Source organism: Xiphias gladius, chromosome 20 (genome assembly GCF_016859285.1).
Source record: "Xiphias gladius isolate SHS-SW01 ecotype Sanya breed wild chromosome 20, ASM1685928v1, whole genome shotgun sequence".
NCBI classification, from domain to species: Eukaryota; Metazoa; Chordata; class Actinopteri; order Istiophoriformes; family Xiphiidae; genus Xiphias; species Xiphias gladius.
The window spans coordinates 25,044,965-25,062,848 of NC_053419.1; the positions used below are offsets into that span (position 1 = coordinate 25,044,965).

At 45.8% G+C, this 17,884-nt stretch overlaps 1 long non-coding RNA gene across 1 annotated transcript in view; it reads right to left on the bottom strand.

The window, feature by feature from the left end:
* Positions 1-1,508: 1,508 nt before the first annotated feature.
* LOC120806058 overlaps positions 1,509-17,884 on the bottom strand; it is a 96,391-nt gene continuing 80,015 nt past the window's right edge. Inside the window, exons 3-4 of the long non-coding RNA XR_005709629.1 lie at positions 8,563-8,683; positions 1,509-1,659 (exon numbers count right to left, since the gene is read on the bottom strand). This is a non-coding gene — a long non-coding RNA (uncharacterized LOC120806058). The remainder of the gene's footprint in view (positions 1,660-8,562; positions 8,684-17,884) is intronic.

Below are 17,884 nucleotides of genomic sequence, written 5' to 3' on the forward strand. Positions count from 1 at the left end.
CGGTGGACGCGGCCGCGTGACTGTGGTCGAACCTCTCGGTGACTCTCCTCCATCATGCAGACACACGTTTGATTTCTCCTCCTCGGGTAGGAATGGTAAATGGAATGATCTGGGGTTTTTTTTCCTCCTCCTCTGTCAGCAGCTCTGACCTTCTCTCTCTGAGACAGAGGCTGCTGAAGGACGTCCCGATTGGCTGACACTGCACTTCCTGCCTGCCATCAGCGCGCTGATAGCTGCCAAGGTGTGAGAGGTCTGGCTGCAGCGTGGGCACTTGATGAAGCAGAGGAATCGATGGAGCGAGGAATGATGAAGAAATGAGCGGCGGAGACGGACAGGCTGCAAAAATGAGTGTGTCACATTTTCTGGGGGGGGGTGGGGCTTGGGGGGTTATCAGTAACTGAGATGTAACAGTCTCAGCATCTGTAGCAACCCCGCTCATGCATCAAAGCACAGGTTGTTTCATTATTTTCATGTTTAAAATAAATGTGAACTACACTGTTTAATCAGTGGTTTTAATTAAAGTTCTTTAATGAAGTTATTATAGAGTAAAGCTTTCACAAACGGTCTCATCGCAATTCTTCTGTATATTAAGGAGGCTCACCTGAGGCCTGCTATTCTGCGGGAAACAGAAAACCACTCTTCCTCTGATCACTCTCAGAGAGTCAGAACAATAATAAGCAGACAGGGAAATGATTGATGAACGTATGGAATCCTAAACTGCTCTTTGGTTGGTTGCCAGACAGTCGAGGTTTATTTGTCTTCATATTGGGGCGAGTCTGTGTTTATGTTCGGCCTCTGGAGGAACCACATGTCCTGAGAAATGACCCGGTCCGGCAGAGAGAGCACAAATATGAAGTTCTGCTCGACTTAGAGCCGGCCGGCGCTGCCGTCAGTGCGATCGTTTGTCTGAATTTGGGAATTACGTGTAGAGATCGTAAAAGGAGCTCTACTGCGATCCTTCCTCCGCATGGGGTATTGAGGGCAGCTCGCACTGAAGTAGCAAAAGCACAAACATTATAATCCTCCACTTATTATTATTATTCAGGCTCGTTTTCAGCAGATAACTAGTCCCGCAATGTTAGAGCAGCGTGCACAAAAATAACATCAAATTAACGGCCATGATTAGAACAGAAGGTGCTCCGAGCTTTGGTAGCGACTTTTTCCCATCAGGGCTCGACAGAAACTGTCGACCCCTAGGCCTCTGCATCTCATCTAATATGTGGAGAAAGTCCAGCTGGAATCAGATGTCATTTCTCTGTCTGCACCGGCTCCCTACCCGCTCTGGAAATCTCTTGTCCAGTGTTCTGCTTTGAGAAAAAAGAAATCAGAAACCGAAAGGGAGAAATGTATATTTCCTGTTGTTTTGGTTTCATGATGGCGCCCCCTAGGTTTGCATTGCCGTTAAGCATCCGGCTGCGTAGATGGAGACTTCACTTGGATTCGGCCAATCAGAAGTTGCATTCGGCAGCGAGGTCAGTGTGGAATCAGGGGCGGAGCAGACATCAGCCGCTACACAACCAGGGCTACAGACGCCGAACAACAACCCACATCAGCTTCCTGCTAAAGTCTGCCCCTCGTCGTCTCGTCCTGACCGGCTCCAGTAACGTTTCTGTGGTTGCCATGGTCACCCGGTAGGCCGCGAGGTCAAAAAGTTGAGCCCTTAAATCAATGAGTTAAATAAATAAATAGGATCGATATCAACCGATCATTCAGCCTCCTCAGGCCCGATACGTCGGTTTTGGCCTCACACATCACAGGTTTTTTCACGTGTATCAACGTTGACTGAAAAGTCTGCAACTTTTTTTGGTTTTTTTTCAGCGGCAGGTTTTCTGACACGTCGGGACACTGCGGATTACAGACGGTGCCTTTAACTTGACTTAAAACCTCAGGTACAGGAAGTCAACTCGTGTCACCGCGGTGTTGAATATGAAGACGGAAACAAACGGTGCGTTCAGACGCAGGTTGATATCCAATGAATACTTGTACGTAGATCGGTGGAGGTGAAACATTAGATGGCAACGGTAGAATTAGGGCATCTCCTGCAGTCTGCAGCTGTCCCACTATTTCCAGGCAAATTGATTTATTTCACATTATTAATGAACTTTGCTGCAGCTCCACTTGTCAGGCTTGGCCCTTGAGGGTCAATAACGAGAGGAAACTTGATGTTAGTGGATCCGGCTTAAGTGATTCTGTCGCGCTAACGATTCAATATATCAGGACAAATGTCAGCTGCTTGTAATATGTTGATTCTCTGGGCCTGATCTGCATAAGCACTGCATTCGCCGGGGTGCAGGTCTCGCCGGGGCGGGGTGGGCGTATAATGACGAGCTGAAAATTCTTTTAACTTCCAATAAATATTTCATGCAGAGGTAAAGCCATCTGAGCGGCGAGATGCAGAGTGAAAACCCCGCTCACTGAATAAACCAACACTGGAGGGACTCTGTGGTGAGAATCGATAAAGAAGGTGTTTTTAAAAACAAGACGGGATTTTAAAGACATACTTTCATACCCTAAGAGTCACATCCCCGTTGTTTAAAGTTGGGAATAGTCTGACATGTGTGCTCGCATGATCTGCAGCGATGTGTGTGAGCACCGGGCGGGCGGGGCGGGGGGAGGCGTGTAAACACTTAAGGTGACTAAACTGCTGGCTCGAGTTTTCTGGCCCGCTGCAGAAATCAGTGCGATGGATCGGATGGGAGAGATTTAGTTGCAGGTGGCAGAGGTCGGTGGATTGTGTATTCTGTGCAGTCAATAATAAAGTTAGGACTTATGCCCACAGAAAGTTAATGAGTAATCACAAGGACCTTGGAAAGTCATTTGCATCTGGGCACCGGCTCTTCACTTTGGCTGGGAGAGGGCCCCGGGGACACGGAGAGGAATGGCGATGCTGCAAAGCAGGAGAGTTACTCTGAGCTGCCGTACGAGGAACAAAGGAAGCACTGCACACGTAACGATCAGACGCTAGGAAATACCTGCGTGCCCCTCACCTCTAATGTCATCCAGTAAGCCTACATCTATTCTGACTACAGTTGACTGAAAATCACTTTCACCTGCTTTCCTCAAAAAAACTAAGTATAAATTATACAGCAGTGCCGGAGATTGCTGAATGTTTTCCCTCTTTCCAGACGGCCATTTATTTCAGTGCACTATAAAAATGCACTCGCAGAGATTTTACCCTCGCTGAGACGATCCAATTCAGTTAATGTGTCGTTTGATTTTTTCTTAAAGGTAACATGGTACGGATCGGCTGATGTCCCAAAAGACTCTATGTCCACAGCTCTGTGTAAAAGTTTTCAGCACTTCAGGTGTTTAGACTCTTCTCCATCGTCAGTCCCATCAGGAGGCGTCTGATCGGTTCCAGATTCGTCCTGCGGCAGGACAACGAGTCCAAACCTACAGCCAGAGTCGTGAAGAACCGTCTGCAGAGACCAGGAGAACAAGGAGTCCTGCCTCCCACAGAGCCCTGATCTCAGCATCACGGAGTCGGTCTGGGACCACACGATGAGACAGGAGACACTGAGACAGACTGAATCCACAGAAGAACCGCGGCAGGTTCTCCGGATGCTGGAACAACCGACCCTGAAAAACTAGCACTGTGGTTGAATGAATAAAAACGCTTTGCCTTGACCAGTTTATTGGCCACGACCACCACCTCTCGGTAACTTCAACCACGAGTTACCACATGTAGGTTTCACAGAAAGTGAGACAAATGTCGGATTGCCTACTGATCAAACATGCTGCCTCCCTGTCTGTTCTCATCAGTCCTCCGCCCGTTCTCTTTTTTTTTAACTTATCATTTCTACGAGAGTTGCCGGTGTTGGTGGATGTATTAATCTGTGTGTATCAATTATGTTGTTTGTCATGAATATATAAGAAACTCTATGTCATTTTATTCCACTTTTAACTGGCCGGGGACAACAGATGAAATTTATCTTTTAGACTAATGTTCTTTTTTTTTTTCTGTTGATCACTGAGCATTGTCCAGGTCAAATAAATGAATAAAACAGATCAAATAAAAATCAACTGGACATAAAAAAAACGCTGATATTGACAATGATCCAGGGTTTTGCCGAATCGTCCAATATCACCTCATCTACGGCCCCAACAACACTGAACTGTGGGGCGAGGTCCAGGCTGCGCCACCACTGGTGCTACAGGACCAGAACTCATGAACGGGCCCAGTCCTGTAAGCACCGCCTTCTGCGACAGTGGCCCCCCCCATCGCCACAGAAATACTGAACGAGATGGGTCCGGCTGGTCCTGCTCAGGAGTTCCGGTTGGTTTCTGGGCAAGTGATTCATGTGCTGACTGTTCGTGTAGTTGGGTTACAGGCCTGGGCTGATGACATCACACCCCACCCATGACGGAGCCGGCGTTTTTTTAAATCATGAACATGAATCCATCTCCGCTCTCTGTTGTCTTTGTGTGCCGTCCGAGTGGAACCACCGGAGTCAATCCCAGCATGCAGCAGCCCCCTCCGCACACGTATGGAGGCTTTACTTTATCGCGGGGTCGCGCTCGGCCACGCCACACTGGCCATGTAATCGCCTCGTCTGCTTTCACATCCACAGCTATGAGGCTGTAATCTGTCCGGCACACTGTGAGGCAGGAGGCTGCCCCCGCCGCCGCTCCCCCGGGGCCCCGCTGGCCCGTGTGGCCCCTGTCAGCCTCCAGACCCCCACAGGATCCAGACGCAGAGCCAGTGACATTCATACCTACCGTATTACCTGCATGTGGAAATGATTTGTCATAGACTGGAATGTAGCATGGTTGCGCTCACTGAGTGGCTGGTGCCAGGCTGCGGCAGGATGAGGCACATTTTCAATTTTTGATTTCAAACAAATACAGAAAAATCTGCACCTTGTCTGCTGCTTCAAATCATTAAAGGACTCGATAAAGGTGAAAGCTCACTGACCTGAGCGTGGCACACGTTCAGTTTACAGTGATAACATCCAGACTGCCCACAGAGATTCCTGAAACCGAGGCTGCTGGTTTCAGACTCATTTCTAGGCGATGACCAGCGTTGAAAAGAGGACTGTCGCTGGCTGATGTCAGCTAACAGACTGAGGCTAAAGCGAACAGGTGCCAGGTACCGAGTCGCCATCCTCGCCAGGTGATGATCGTACAGGTGCCGCGGGGTATTTCCTGTAGTTACTTTATTCTAACATCACCCTGTTTGGCGGCTTAGCTAATTAGTTACTTTTAGGACTGAACAGCCGAGTTTCAAACTTGTCCTATCATCGCTGATACATTTTTATTTTTATTTAATATTAATATGTTTTGTTACTTTGGTGTTAATATATGCTGTGATATTATGATGCTTGGTTTTTAAAGAGTGTAGTGAGGAGTGTGTGAGGATTTTCCTTAAAACAACACACACACACACACACACACACTTCACCTCAACCACTATACTGGATTTGTCCTGTGGTTCTGGGAAGGAATTTGATCAGATCAGTGCAAGATGTAAAATAAAGTGATTTCTGTTTTATCAGCCTAATTATGAAAAAGTCCAAGTAACTAGTAGCAGTAATTAAGGAGCCCAACCAATTAACCTTGTCAGCATGTCCATATGTTGTTATATGATACATGACATATCATGAATGAAATAAAGAGTTGGCGCCGTGGCTGACAGCCTCAGAAACACGGGCTCGAATAGCCTGGATTTCATACGTCACACACCTGAGGAACCAATCCCGTCGACCTGCGGGGCGGGGCAACAGAAACCGGAACCACCGACGCCGCGACAGCCGCTGCCAGTTACGAGCTAACGAGCTAGCAAACAATTAAAAGAGGCTGACAACACTTACCATCCTGATACGTCTGCCAGTAGCTGACTTTGCTGACATAATCTGACAAATGAATCATCTTGGTGATTTGCATTTATAATCAGTTATTATAAAGCATATAAATATTTAATAAACGCTTTCTAACAGACTCTGACGCAGCTGTGATCAAATCTCAGTGTTTGTCAGCGTCTCTGTCACCGGCTCCGACTCCTCCATCAGCGGAGGCTGCTGGATGAACAGACGATGAACCACAACACGGTAAAACGCAGGATGGAATAAAATAGAATATGTCTTCATAGGAGAAGTTAGAATCTCTGACAAATGCTGTACATTAATAAAAACTTAAAATGTCCTTATATCTGCTTACAGCCACATTATAGTCAATTATAAACTCGTGATTACATGTTTATATATTGTTGATACATGTAAAGCAGGGTGGGTTTTTGTAGTTGATTAATGTTGAGGAAAAAATGATAATACATTGGCCTAATTTTCTTTATTTCTATTTATTTCCACGTTTTTTGTAACGTGTTTTTTTTTTTTAAACAATTGTGACCAGGAGATTTTACAGTTGAAAAATAAACTTGTCCCTTCCCTCTGGTGGACACACCATCAGACACTGTTTGTTTCAAAACATTTCTCTGGCATTTCTTCACGTCTTTTTCTTCAGTTTCATCTATCGGCTCCGACATCACCACGTAAGTGCTCATTTATCTTTCTGACTCGGGGGAGATAAACAGCAGAGGTCTTTATGGACCATATTTTTCAGGAACATCTCATCAAATATCAAATCATACGAAAAAGCAGAAAACTACATGAAGTGACGCAGGTGCCCATTTACTGTATAGACGATAAATGCAGCTTGTGTGGCTCAAATTACAGGTGAGAGAAGAAACGACAACAACGCAGGATAACAATAAGTACCCGAGACAATATGATGCACAACGGCCGCAGCAATTAACCGCTGAATCACGACAGTGACGCAAAACATCCTAATAAATCACGGGTGATAAGCGCATGTGCAGTGCTGCGCGCGTTTCCCCGGAGCGTCGGTGCCTCCTGGCTGCCTTCAGACCCCCTGAGGTGTCGAATGGAAGCACATAGTTAAGGCTGGCGGAGGGAAAAAAACACATTTCATTGCTTTGCTTTGTGGCATTTTTTCCACGTCATTACAAAGCAGTAATGGGCGATCACAGGCAGAAACAGATTGCTCTGCTACTCGCATCCAACAGGCCTCATTTTAATGTGCCACCATTACGCGACTCACTGCTTTGTTACAGTCGAGTATGAGCGCCTTTCTCCCTCCTCCCTGTTTTTATGTATCTGTATAGAGAGAGTAGACGTTACTCTGTTCTGACACGAGACAAATGTTTCATTCAAATGTTGCTTTCGCATATCGTGGAGGAAGTAATGAATTCCTGCACGGTGTCGGCGGCGGCGGCAGGCCCGGTTCACCGTGTCAAGCCCGAGCGCGGCGCAGGCACGGCTCCACAGCAGCAAAATTAAATTTAATGTTCCATTCGCCGCGGGAAAGGTGCATAAATCAAAGCTTTTGATTTGCATGGACTGTGGCGAGCAACCTCATCCCATGCAAAAATAAACCAGGACAGAATATGATGTCACGGGAAAAACAATGTAATCTCAGACTTCCTAATAAAAACAAGCAACAGGCGGGGCCATTTAATTCAGACCGCTGCTCCGATGTCAAGTATATTATTAAAAACATTGCTCCTTCACACCCTCCTCCTTCATTTCAGGAAAGAGGAGGCCGTCTGGAAAGTGCAATATTGTTTCCGTGAAAATGAAATGAAAGTTTGAACATTTAAAAACACAAAGAGGCAGCATGTGGCACCGACAAGGGTGACAGGATGACAAAGGTGACAGGTGCAGACCAAAACCCTGCAGGGGTCCAGTCCAGTGAACAGCACCCCACTTTGGTTTCTAAACGTCTGACCGTGTCTTAGCTTTATAATTATCCAAACTGCTGTGAGCAGTGAGCCTGCGGTTTGTGTGACGGCTGAACAGCTCCGCATTAGGAAAATATGACCGGATGGTTTTATATGTGGAGTCTTGCAGTAGAAACAGGGTGTTAGTGGGTTATCGGCACAGGATTCGAGCTCTGCACCGACAGCAGCACAGAACCGGTGCTGGTCGCCTACAGGAGGTCACTGAAATAAAACCGACTGTTTCTACATTTCAATTTAATTCTAACATTCCCGGGTTAGTGCAGGTCATTACAAGCTTCTGTTAAACGAAGTTTTACCCCAGTTGGGATCATGTTTACCAGGAACTAACTGTGACCATGATGCTGTGTTGTGAGCAAATAAACCGCAGGGGCACAGACAGCAGGTTTCGTCCCTGACGTGACTGAGCCTCGGCCCCCAGGTGTGTGCGGCCTACAGACTCCTCTCAGCGTCAGCCGCTTGGTGCTCCGCTACGTCAGCGCCGTGAACTCTAAAACTACACCGGACGTTAGCATCCGACACATTCGGTGCTGGGAATACACACAGGGAGGTAGGTGATAAAATATTGGTGTGTGTGTTGGGGGGGGGTTTATTCAAAAAACAATCGGTGTAAATGTTTTTGACACCAAGAGCGACACTGAGTAGAAACAGGGTGTTAATAAGAAAATGGAAAAGGTGGCCGACGTGTTCACCTCTGTCGCTGAGCCACGCTATGCTAAGGTTAGCTCAGGCTGGACAAGCTAATGTCACCGTAGCTTAATCCAACAGCAACATTTCTATCAACAACTACCAGAAACCAAGGGGCTCACCTCAGTCTGCATCACAAAAGCCTCACGTGGTGACACAGGTTCCTGGGTCAGGTACAGGTGTGTCTGTCCTCTGTCCAGGTGGAGCACAGAAATCTCAGTCTTGACGAATGTGCAACGATTCCTATCGAAAAACAAAAACAACGGACAGGCAATGGAAACTACTGCTCTATTAACGTACCCAACCTTTTTAGAATCATCATCCCATCTCTATGGGAACCATCCAGGACCGCCCGCACACAGTGGATGAGACGGTCCTGAGCGGGACTAGGGCAGCCTGCGTGTAACCTGAGAGGTGGAACCTGCAGGGCACAGGGAACTCGCTGAGGACTCGCTAATCCAGGTTATTGCCGCGAGTGCACGGCATCTGCGTGTCTTCAATCAGCCGCCGGAGCTCCTCCTCTCTGGATTCTGGCAGCAGGACAGTCAGAGGACATGGCACTGTGAGACTGGAAGAGCGAGGAGGACGTGTCCCCAAGGAAGAACAACCTGATGTAAAAACGAGACCCCTGCAGAGTGTGTTCCTTCTGCACATTAAGGTGAACTGGGCCCGCTGTTCATTATCTATATGCTCTGAACGGGAAATGGGTGAAAGAACAATCGTGCTAATAAAATGCTGTGACTGAGCTTTTCAAACCCGGCTGTTGGAAATCTCAACCATCTGAATGCTCTGAAATAATCATCTTATTATCCGACTGTTACCCTCAATTTATTTTGAAAGTTTTTAAAATAATACCATAAAAAAAGCAAAGGATATATGACAATAACCTCCTGTCGTTTCCTCTGTAATGACATCTCTATCAACACACACACACACACACACACACACACACACACACACACACACACACACACACACACACACACACACACACACTGAAATGGTAGCTTCAAGTACAGTGATTATCAGGCTAATCGCTGATGTTTCCATTCCTGTAAGCTAAAGCTAAATAGCTCTGCATGCCCTCCAGGAATCACACACACACACACACACACACACACACACACACACACACACACACACACACACACACACACACACACACACACACACACACACACACACACACACACACACACACACACACATTGGTCTTTCTATAGTTGTGAGGACACTCACTGACATAATGCCTTCCCTAGCCCTTTACTCCAAACCTTAGCCACATTCTGGCTCAGCAGGACCAGGCTTTGGTCCCCATGAGGACTACTGGTCCCGACAAGGTCAGTGTTTATACTGGAAAAGGTCCCAAAGAGGTAACAAAAACATGCACACACACAAACGTACACACACGTACACACACACGTACACACACACACACACACACACACACACACACACACACACACACACACACACACACACACAGGTCTAAAGCCCCATTAGGAATCAGCCTTGATCAATACCCAGTGAATTAGAGTGCTACTGATCTGATTAACTCCCCATTATTTTCTGCCGGCCCTCATTTAGGATGCAAGATGAGAAAATATCCCACTTTCTTTTTCTTTAAATGAAACACACACGTCCAGGGTTGGGCCTGGTTAAAGACGAAAGCTCCTCTTTTATAGGTTACAGCTATTTGTGGTTTCCTGTAACAGTGCAGACCAGTATCTGTGGGAATTATGTTCACGATTTAGGTCCAGACAGTGAACAAAGTTTACCCTGAAGGCTGAGCTGAAACACTGTCAATTACAAAAATTCAGATGCAGTTTCTATCTGCTCGGAGCAAGTTCACATCTGAGCTCCGCATTCACGTTGGCTCACATTCCTAGTGGAGCAACACGTTGCATGTTGGACTTTCATGAGGGAGGAGACCAGAGTTTGGTGAATATGTGGTGGTTCATGAACAGGAACCACCATTTTCGTTTTTCAGAACGCCGATGTTCTTTCCTGCTGGTGGCGTTGAGCTGCGCTCACTGCGGACGTGTCTGCCTGCAGTCAAAACCCTGGGTAACAACGTGCCCCGGCTGCGCTTGGTCCTTTCGCCCCGCGCTGAGCCAAGCCACTGGGTCTGACCTCTGAGTCCAGAACTCAGATGCAGGGCAGATGCAGGTTATTGAAATGAAATGGATCTGCTCTAAATCTGACCCCCCCCCCACCGTTGCTTTAACGGCGCTGAGGAAGAAGAGACGAGGAAGAGGAGAGGAGAGGGGAGAAGCCAAGTCCTCCTGAGGCATGATGGGATTAGTGTTGGGGGCTATAGAGCGATTGCGGCCGGCCCTGGATGGAGAGGTTCAGGTGTAGCGACTCACCCCTGTAGTTAAAGAGATTATCAACAATGCAGATAATCTAAAGAAAAGTTCCTCCATCCAGACGCAGCACGAAAAGTCTCGGCATTTTTCAAACAAATTCCCAGAAAAGGCTTTTTATTGTATAAGTGTTGTGCGGGCGGGCGGGCGGTACAGGTGGCTGTGTGCTCACCCTGTGATCCCCACCAGCTCCACTCGCCTCCGCAAACTTAATAACACACCGGAGGGATGACAGGCTTTTATATTAAAAGCCATATATTCTGATTAATTCTTCTTTGTGAATTCCAGGTTTAAGAAAAAGATGGGGGCACTGACAGTCTCCTCTCAGAGCAGAGAGGCAGAGGGAGAGCTGGATGTTAGAGGACCAGACCACGGGGTTTTTACACGTTTTAGCTCATTTATTAACAATAGTAAACGATGCTCGCGTCAAACCGAACCGCTCTGCGGAACAAGCTGCTGGTTTTACAAATGGGGACGTATTTCATCTACAGGAGATCTGTTGGTGTCTGTTCACTTCTGGGTTCTGTAAGTTACCACTACTCAGCACAAAGTCATTTGACGTCACAGACCACACCTGAATGGGAATGATATGACATGAATATTCATTTTCTAAACTGCCATTTTGGTTTTTACTGAAGTCCTCACAGTAATCAGGGGGTAGAGCTATGGAACTCTGGGAATTCAGAGATTCGCAAAATTAACTTTAAAAATCTTTAATAAAATCTTTAATTTCCTCAAAATATAATCCTGAAATATGACCTTTTTCTAAAAAACATTAAAACCTTATTGCAGAAATATTTCTATTCTAACTTTTTTCTCAAAATAATCTGATGTTTTTCTCAATTTATTTCAAAATTACGACTTCTTAAATCAAATTCTTACATTTTTCTCACTATATATATATTATATCACATATATATTATATTTTACCCTCAAAATAATATAAAAATTGCCTCCAAAATATTATGAATTTTCTCTAAATATTTTGACTTTGTTCCAAAAATATATGAATTTTCCAAAAAATCCTACATTTCTATTGAAATCACTGGTTTCTGAAAATCTCACAGTATTTCAGAGGATCATTGGCCCAATGCAAGAAAGACTTTTCAGATCACGTTATGTTTAAACTGCATTGTCATAATTCAGTAATGTAACACCGAGAAAAACGAAATTAAACAGCTGCAAGAGGTTTCAAGAGTCTGCTAATGGATGAATGAACAGAAATGAGTAGAAAACTACCTGGAAGAAGCAGAAAAATACGCCGAAAAATCAAAATCCACCTTCATTATTTGTAGATACGGAGGTAAAACTTTAAAAACACAGATATGATCCTTTAAGCCCTCAAAGATGAAACCTAATTATCTGATAAAGAAGCATTAATATTCACAGCCCAGCTTAACTCCTTATTTTGAGCTGATATGAAAAATCAAAAACGCACCGACGTTCTGTGTCCATAAAGTCTGCAGCTGCTTCTCCGATTTCACTTTCACATGTTTAATGGATCATTTTAGGATGAGCTGCGATCAGAGTGGGTCATTTAGAGGTTTTATGTATCAGAGGAGAACCGTGGTTCTTCCGTTATGAGGGATGTTGTGGAGGCGGCAACTTCTGAGCATCATGAAACGGGCGAACCATCTGTGATATTCCCTGGGCTGCAGAGAGTCACTGTTTATGTCCGTATGTCTGCGCACAGGCCGGTCTGGTAGAGCGGAGGCTGCTGAGAGGTGTGTGTGTGTGTGTGTGTGTGTGTGTGTGTGTGTGCCTGCGCGAAGCGTGTGACTTTATTGGTGGTGAGAAAACAACTTGTAGTGAACAGAAATCTGAAAGTCTAGGTTTCACATAGATCCAGTCACGTTTTCGAAACCCCGGTCATGGTCGTTTTAACCTCCCGAGGGGCCCCGGGGCGAGAAGTCAGCGTTGGGCCCCCACTGACCCCTCTATGCATGTTAGATTCATTACTTCCTAAGGCTTCCAGAAACCAACCCGTGCCCTACAGCTGAAACCACTAGATGGTCAATCAATTCGTCGATTGACAGCAAGTCTGATACTTGATCAACCATCTCTGTCATTTTTAAAAGACAAAATGCCAAAACTTTACTGGTTCCAGCTTCTCAAATAAACTCAACATCTTTGAGATTTTGCCTGTTGGTCAGAAAAAATAAGCAATTTGCACGTTCTTCAGGGAACAATGAGGCATTTTTCACCATTTTCTGACAATCGATCAAATGTTGAAGAATGAAAGAAATTAGCCGTCAGATGTATTGATAACGAAAGTAACCGCTGGTTTCAGGCGGACAGGTCTCCTGTGATGGAATAATACGACCGTGCCTGAGGTTTTCTGACGCAAACACAACCAATGGAAGTAATTTGATAAAACACAAGTTTACAACAAATGAGCACCAAACTGAATCGTTCAGGTCTGAAAACCAGGTTTTGACTCACAGTCGTTGTACGAGACCGGGGCCACGAGACGGTGGCCGGAGGACTCGTCTTAGCCCATTTTTTACTTCAAGCTGTCGATCGAGCTCTGCGGACCAACCAACCGGACTCAGGTTCTCAGTCCATTTCCAGGTGGTCTCTGGTGGTTTGTTTGTGGTGTGAGAGCAAAGCACGATTAAGTTCGTTTCAAGCCTCGTTTTAAAAATCATCTTCGGGCGTTTTATCCACTTTTTTCAGCTCTCAGCCGGACGTGAACTGGGACCAGGACGACGCATAAATACACGTTTTTAATCAAGCATTCATAATTTCTGGAAGTTTATTACACTGACTGGTGGCTGACATTTGGTGAAGCTGCTTAATGACTTATTTAGGACTCGAAACACAGAAATGATCTTTAAAATGCTCAAATCTTGACCCAGTTAACTTTTGTTCTGCAGTGTTTGTACATCAAAGATTTCTAAGTTAAGCTCGAAACACCTGAGGCTGAGAATCATTTCTATCGTTGGAAACATCCCTGGAATATGTTTTAATAACCAGTAACAAGGCCACACTTGGCTGGCTACGAAAAACATTTTTTGCATAAATATAAAAATCATTTAAAAAAGTCAAGGCATTGGAGAGTTTGGAGGAAGTTTTTGGTGCATGTGAAGCTGAGTATTGCAGAGGCAGGGGGTGGGTGGGGATGGAGGAGGGAAGAGGGGAGACGACGACGACGGGTGGGGGGGGTTCAGCAGTGAGGGGCTGTGAGAAAAACACACAGGCTCATACAACAGCGATTCAAATCAATTTCAAAGCAGAGCTGGAAGAAATTTCTGTCCCAATGAGCCCAGGGTTCCTCGTTTGGAGAAGAACAAGTACACAGAAGTGGAGAGGGGAGAAGAAATAACCAGCCCCCGAGAGGAAAAAAAAGGAAAAAGAAAAAAGAAAAAACTTCTCCAGATTCCAACTTGCAAATAAAAAAGCAAAGCAATCAATCATGTCGGAGAGCCCTCATTCCTGGACGCTTCTTCCAGGCAGCGGCAGAATGAAATCGGACAAGACTAGAATATGCAAACTTATTCGCTCTTTCTGGTCGGCTAGGGAGAGGTGGAGGGGGCTGACGGAGGAGGAGGTGGCGGGGGGTCCGAAAAGATAAATGGGCATTCCAGGGGACGACACGGGGGCCTGTTAAAAGTTTACTGTCACAAACACTAATTAATCACCGCAGCGGTGGCTATTAATCATATATTAATGAGATGGTCTCTTTACTTTGGCCTGCCCAGGCCTCCTCTCGGCCCCGTGGCCCCTGGAAGCCTCGCTGAGCAGAAAGCATCCAGGACTCAATTAATCTTCTCGCACCTCCGCCCGCCGCAGACAGACACCTTCGGTGAGAGCGGGCAAACAGCGAGGACATTTAAACTGTCCATATTTCAGAGGGGGTTTTTTGGGACAGTTTATCACCTGGAGCTGCTGCGTTCGGATCCAGGCTGTCTGTTCCAGACTGCGGCGCGATAACGACGCAGACAGGCAGACATATTGTATCTGCATCCCACGTTTAATCTTCCCTCCTCACAGAAAAGGTGAAAGTGACAGGGAAGAAACGGACTTGGCAGATTATTTGGAGCGATGCCCTTTTGATTGTCGGAATTGCACCTTGGAAACACATCGGCTGATGTCCAGCGAAGGCTCGCGTTGCGGTCGAGCTCGCTGTGCGCGTTGCACTCTGGGTATCGATCGGGGCCGCCTGAGTCACCTGGACGCAGAGTCCTGCTGACAACGTGGAAGTATGTCGGGCCGGCACAGAAATCATTTTACTGTCGCACGTTCCGTAAATCCTCCACTCACCTAGTGACCACCAAAGTCTTCTTCGTGGCATCAACTGAATGAACCTCAAGTATCAAAGAACTCACCAATAAACCAATGAATTGTTTCAACTCTGTTACATACGATGAGGTTTCTGGGACTTATTTGGATTTTTTTTTTGTTTGAGGGGCGAGACTGTCCTCCAATAAAAAACTACCCCATAGGTCGTCTTGGCAGCGGCTAATTACGACCCATAGTTACGTTTTATTGTTCAGCGGCAGCGTCAGTCTTTTCAACAAACGCCCAGCAATATGTTTACATTCGTGTGACAGCGCCCTCTAGCGGATGGATGGGTCGACAAAACACCGGACTGCTACATGGAACAAAATATCTTTATGGTTTTTTAGGCTGGAGGACCATTCTTCAGGGGGAGAAGGGGGAAGGGAGGGAAGAAAAGTCTCAGGGTGTCTCGTGACACGATGAGGGGAGAATAACCAAAAATGTTCATGTTCTACTACACTAAGAAGAAAGAAGAAGAGTCTCTGAGTCTCCTGGTCTCTGGAAGAAAATGAACTGAAAACTAAACTCAAAACTCACTGACGCGACCAGACGAGGAGTCCTGAGGAGACTGATTCATTCTGAGGTAAAAACGTTGGAAACCACAGAAAACCATGACCTCAGTGTCTCTAACATCCTGATATAGTCAGTCCTGGAAGAAGTATTCAGATCCTTCACTCAAGTAAAACAACCAGTACGACAATGTTAAATTACTCCAGGACAAGTCCTGCATTCGAAATCAAAAGTATGACCAACAAAATGTACGTAAAGTATCACAGTAATAGTACTTCATTTAGTTCCAGTATCACAGTAAAAGTACTTCCTGTAGTTAAAGTGTCACATTAAAAGTACTTCCTGTAGTACCAGTGTCACAGTAAAAGTACTTCATTTAGTAAAAGTATCACAGTAAAAGTACTTCATGTAGTTAAAGTATCACAGTAAAAGTACTTCTTGTAGTTCCAGTATCACAGTAAAAGTACTTCCTGTAGTACCGGTATCACAGTAAAAGTACTTCCTGTAGTACCAGTGTCACAGTAAAAGTACTTCATGTAGTTCCACTATCACAGTAAAAGTACTTCCTGTAGTACCGGTATCACAGTAAAAGTACTTCATGTAGTTCCACTATCACAGTAAAAGTACTTCGTGTAGTTCCACTATCACAGTAAAAGTACTTAGTGTAGTTCCAGTATGACAGTAAAAGTACTCCATTGTGCAGGGACCTGTCTCCTGTGACTGGTCTCTGATTCTCTCTGACGTGATCAGATCATTGATCCTGAGTCACGGAGGCTTCGGCAGCGTTTTACCGGTGAAGCTGCTTTTAGCTACGTCATAGACACAGAGATGGTTCAGTCCACTGGTTCCCAACCTGGGGGCCGGGTCCCTCCAGGGGGTCACCAGATGAACCGGAGGGGTCGTCAGATGGTTCATGGGAAAGAAGAAAAATAATCATCAAAATAAATGTGAGTGTGAGTTCACTGACCGAATGTAGCTCATAATGTACTGGTATCTAACACTGTACTGGCCCCTCTGAATGTGTTATAATATATGTAAAGTCATGGATTTAGTTTTGTTCAACTGATGGGTTCTACTGTCATTGGTGTGATATGTTGGTGTTGTGTGTCTGTAGTTGTGGGATTTTACATTTAGGTTTAGTTCAGGGGTTTTCAAACTCTTGACACTGTGGAACTACAGTTCCCATAATTTGGGGGCTTTGGGGAAAATAAACAGGAAGTATAATGTTGCCATGGACTCAGGGATTTAGCTGTGAGCTAGTTCTTGAGCCTATTTTTTTAGAGCTGTCCCATTAGAAGCTGCTGAAGCAGCTGAGATCAGCTCCTGTTCTCAGTGTAGCCGAGGACGTTCAGAAAACTGTCACTGGGTCACTGCGACACTGAAGGAAACCTAAAAACAGGAAGATTCTGAATGAGGTTTCTAAGTGGCTTTCTGGAGCTTTATTCTGGCGGGACATCAGAGATCGCGACATCCTCAGGAAGTGGACGTCACACTCCATCTAAAAATATGTGTATGGTGTGTGTTCAGATCCGACTGAGTTATGAAAATGAATATTAATTTTGACGTGAACGGCAGCGATCGGCCTCTAAGTGTTAAGTATTTTACCATGTATGCGCGTGCCCCTTTCACCTCACGCTCTCTCCCATGATCCCCTGGGAAGACGCTTCACCGTTTGACAACCTCTGATTTCGTGGATTTGTTTTATTGCGTTATTAATTAGTAGTTTTTTTCTCTCTCAACTGTAAAGACAGAAGATGCTCCGTGCCAAAGTGTAACCTGATGCCAGCTGTGAACCAGCAGCAGAGGGGACGAGGCTCGTTGTGTTTACCGTCGTCCTCAGGACGCAGTCAGCGGGAAGCCGTGGCTCTGGTGTCATCTCTCGTGGAGATGAATAACTGCAGGGTGATTTAGGTGTTGGAGAAAATTACACGAGATTCCTCGGCTTCGGTCTTTACTGCCGTCTGGCTTTGTTACTTATTATATTAGACTGCTGAGAATAAAATATGGTCGTGCTCTGACAGGCTGAGATTGCAGTGTGACGTGAGGGTGAAGCCCAGGAACGAGGCCGTAGACGGGAGCTGGCCGCAGGATCACCTGCTGACGCGCTTCACGACCAGCCCTCCTTTATTCGTATGTTATATTGTTATCGTGACGTACCGTACAAGGCCTGAGGTTTTCTGACGCGAGATATCATCGCGTCACAATAATGAGGGCAGTTTACATTACGGGCCGATGAAGAAGCGCAGGCTCACCCTCGCCTCGCCGCCCGGCGTCCAGACCCGCTGCG